Consider the following 4,111-nt stretch of genomic DNA (forward strand, 5'->3'; position numbering starts at 1 on the left):
AGTAAAACCCGAAATTTTTGGCCTCGTGGGGACATTTTGTCAGTCCCCATGAGGAAAACAGCTTATAAATCATACTAAATTATGTTTTTTGAAAATGTAAAAATGCAGAAAGTTTTCTGTGAGGGTTAGGTTTAGGGGTAGGGTTAGGTTTAGGGGATAGAATATAAAGTTTGTACAGTATAAAAACCATTATGTCTATGGAAAGTCCCCATAAAACATGGAAACACAACATGTGTAAGTGTGTGTGTGTTTGTGTGTGTGTGAGTGTGTGTGTGTGTGAGTGTGTGTGTGTGTGTATGTGAGTGTGTGAGTGTGTATATGTGTGTGTGAGTGTGTGTGTGTGTGTGTGTGTGTGAGTATGTGTGTGTTTGTGAGTGTGTGTGTGTAAGTGTGTGTGTGTGTGAGTGTGTGTGTGTATGTATGTGAGTGTGTGAGTGTGTATATGTGTGTGTGAGTGTGTGTGTGTGTGTGAGTGTGTGTGGTGTGTGTGTGTTAGTATGTGTGTCTGTGTGTGTGTGTGGTGTGTGTGTGTTAGTATGTGTGTCTGTGTGTGTGTGTGAGTGTGTGAGTGCGTGTGTCTGTCTGTGTGTGTGTGTCTGTGTGTGTGCGAGTGTGTGTGTGTGTGTGTGTGTGTGTCAGTCTGTGTCTGTGAGTGTGTGAGTGTTAGTACCAGGAGTGGTGGTGTAGTGGGCTAAAGCACATAACTGGTAAACTGGTAATCAGAAGGTTGCTGGTTCGATCCCCAGTCACCACCATTGTGTCCTTGAGTAAGACACTTAACTCCAGGTTGCTCTGGGGGGATTGTCCCTGTAATAATTGCACTGTAAGTCACTTTGGATAAAAGCGTCTGCCAAATACATAAAATGTAAATGTGTGTGTGTGTCTGTCTGTGTATAGAGTATGTTTATAGAGTGTGTGTCTGTGTGTCTGTGTGTGTGTATAGAGTGTGTCTGTGCGTGTGTCTGTGTATAGAGTATGTTTATAGAGTGTGTGAGTGTGAGTGTGTGAGTGTGTGATTGTGTGATTGTGTGTGAGTGTGTGAGTGTGTGAGTGTGTGTCTGTGTGTGTGTATAGAGTGTGTCTGTGCGTGTGTGTATAGTGTGTGTCTGTGTGTGTGTGTGTCTGTGTATAGAGTATGTTTATAGAGTGTGTGTGTCTGTGTGTGTGTATAGAGTGTGTGTGTGTGCGCGGAAATGACTCGTGCTGAACTTTCCTTTCTCATGTATCCGGATGCAGCACATCCGCCACACACACACACACACACTCTTAAAGGAGGGGGGCTCTTAAGGTCGCACTGTGTTTGAGTTCTTTGACCCGATCTTTGTGCTCGTCAAGTATAAAATAACCGGATCAAACAAATGTTGTCCAGAACTGCATATTTAATGAGCTGCCAAAGATTGTATTTCAGAAAACACACATTTGTTTTAAATCACAGCTGATCTGAGTGAAGGGCACTCACAACAGCGACATGCACCCTTGATTACATCGATGTTTTATTACAACAGTGTAATTCTTCTATTATTTTATGTGTTGCATTAATAAGGAATGCGCGAGACCGGCATATAATATTTACATGATGTATGCACTTATAAATGAGACCTATTCCAATGTAAAGCTAATATAAAGTCTATATGATGTATGCAGTGACCTCACGTGTGTTTGAGCACATCACCAGTGTCTCCATTGAGAAACGGATGCGCGTTTATTTCACACGATCCACCTTAAAGTGCGCCGCCCCGCCCGCGGAGATCTGCCCCTCCCGCCGCTGATCCTCTTTCACAACTGCCCATCGCTTCATTCATCACACTGTGTGTGTGTGCGCGCAAAAAACACACTCGACTGATCCGAAACACTCACGCAGAGGCTGCCGCGGTGCGTGGAGAGACGGACGGACGCGCAGTGCGCCAGAAAGAACCGTGCGTGAATGCGCGTTATTCGTGGATTTAACGGGCTTTCTCCTGATCTGTCGTGGATGTAACCCTCTGAGTGAAGACCCCACAGCGCGGAGTTTCCACCATTTGGATGTTACAGCCTCAGTCACGCGCGTTTCATGCGGATCTGGGATAATTTTGGGCACGTTGATGGACGTTTGGCTCACGGACTGATGGATTTGACATTACCGGAGACTATCTGTAGGTACGTATCATTTCGTTCCTGTTCACTGTGCATTTGTTGGTGTGATATCGCAGGATTGGAGGGGTATTTGTGTCCTGGTCAGTGGCACTGATGCGCGTGCTCTCCGCAGGCCCGTGTGCGCAATAAACTCCCGCAATCCGCGTTTATTAGTTAAACTTCCGTTTATAGCACAGACTACAGACTTGTGTGTATGCATGTGTGTTTGCATATGTGTTGTGTGTGTTTGCGTGTTGCACACTGTCACACACACACACACACACACACACACACACACACACACACACACACACACACACACACACACACACACTCACACACACTCACACACACTCACACACACACACACACACACTATTCCCCAGCGGGCTTGTTTTCATTCATAAATGTCCTTTTTCACAGGCGCACATGATTTATTTCTTCTTACGGCCAATTTTTAAAATGCTCAAAATGGACATGAAACTAGTTTAAAACACCAATGAGCTAAAAAAAATATTTATAATATAATGCAAGACTTTAAATGCATACAATAATGTTATACTCGTGTGTTCTGAATAATTTTGCCTAATTTACCGCGATAAATGTTATTATTATGCAATTATATGATGAAATGAAATGCTTGAATTTTAAAAACAGGCTAAACTATTTATTTATTTATTTTGAGTGAATAATAATTGACATATAGGACAGAAAACGTTTAAATATTGTTATTAAATATTTACGCGGTATTATCGCAACATTGTAACATAGCGCCAAAACAAAAGCAGATTCATTCCCAGGTTTTGTTTTTCCCAGTTTGTGTTTTAAAATGTTTTTGAACCATGTTTATTTTTTTGACTTTCTCAATAGTCTTAATTTTTGTCTGTCCATCTATTTAAACTTCTAAAGACTGAACGAGTAAATCTCGGTAAAGTGTCGCACATCCTGTGTGTGAATGCATGAGAGCGCGTTTGATTTCCTGCGCTCTGTGGCTCTGCATTTTAATGTTAACCAGCCATACACATGCAAATCAGCACGGGAAGTATTTGTACTTTAGCTGTGCGTATTGAGGTCAGTACAAAGTCTGGTTAATAGTCTCTCTCTCTCTCTCTCTTCTCGCGGGTTAAACGGGTATGTGAATAGAAGGACGTTCATCTCGAGCACACTTTCTGCACTGTGATTTATGAGCTCTGTCTCAAATCTGCAGCTGCACACTTCCAGCTCTAACCTCATCTGGAAAAATACAGACCTCTCAAACTGAGCCCCCCCCAAAAGAAAGTCTGAAGTACGGAGGCATTTATAAGTGATGTGTTCTGTCATTATTCCTCATATCCCAGTTAAACGCACTGTCAACCATAATGTAATATAATCACAAAGTAATTAGTTACTGTAATTAAATTACTTTGTGTAATAAAAGTAGTGTAGTGGATCAAAGTACCTTGAACGCTCCTATATATATATATATATAAAAATCAAAAAATGGACATGCATAATACGTTTAACATTGATATTTTTCGGTTAACTTTTGACACGTATGAACAGCTAAGAAGAATGTTTTATAAGCTTAAAACTCCAGCGGGTCAAAACTGACCCGCGAACGCAAAAGGTGCATGAGATTTTGAACGCGATAGGAGGGTTACGTGCATTACTTAACACACGTTTCTAAAATAACATTATGTGCAATGCATTTAAATATGAGTAATGTAAATATGCAGTTCTGTTTGCGTTTCTATGACAACACAAGGGTGTGTATGCGACCCCACCTCCCCCTATTGGTCAGTCATTATTTGTAATTTGTAATTCAGTAAAAAAAGTAACTTAAAAGTAATCTGTAATGTGATTACTTTTTTAGTGAAGTAATCAGTAACCAAACCATTTAAAAAAGTAGTGAATTACATTTTTAGGAGTTACTTACCCAAATTTGGTTACAAGTAACTGTGTAACTGTGACTGAAACGCTGTTTGTTTGAACGGCCCAACAGCGCCGTTTTAGGGTCAAC

General features: G+C 41.2%; 1 protein-coding gene across 2 annotated transcripts in view; it reads left to right on the plus strand.

Annotated features, from left to right (window-relative positions):
- Nucleotides 1–1,822: 1,822 nt before the first annotated feature.
- The window catches only part of LOC127659609 (protein sprouty homolog 1-like), a 4,280-nt gene continuing 1,991 nt past the window's right edge, over nucleotides 1,823–4,111 (plus strand). Inside the window, exon 1 of one of the 2 annotated variants that reach the window (XM_052149504.1) lies at nucleotides 1,823–2,132. The gene's annotated coding sequence lies outside the window, so the exon portion shown is untranslated. Of the gene's footprint in view, nucleotides 2,137–4,111 lie in introns of both variants that reach the window. The other variant, XM_052149502.1, reaches the window with a different exon arrangement.

Source organism: Xyrauchen texanus, chromosome 19 (assembly GCF_025860055.1).
Source record: "Xyrauchen texanus isolate HMW12.3.18 chromosome 19, RBS_HiC_50CHRs, whole genome shotgun sequence".
In the NCBI taxonomy this organism is placed as follows: Eukaryota; Metazoa; Chordata; class Actinopteri; order Cypriniformes; family Catostomidae; genus Xyrauchen; species Xyrauchen texanus.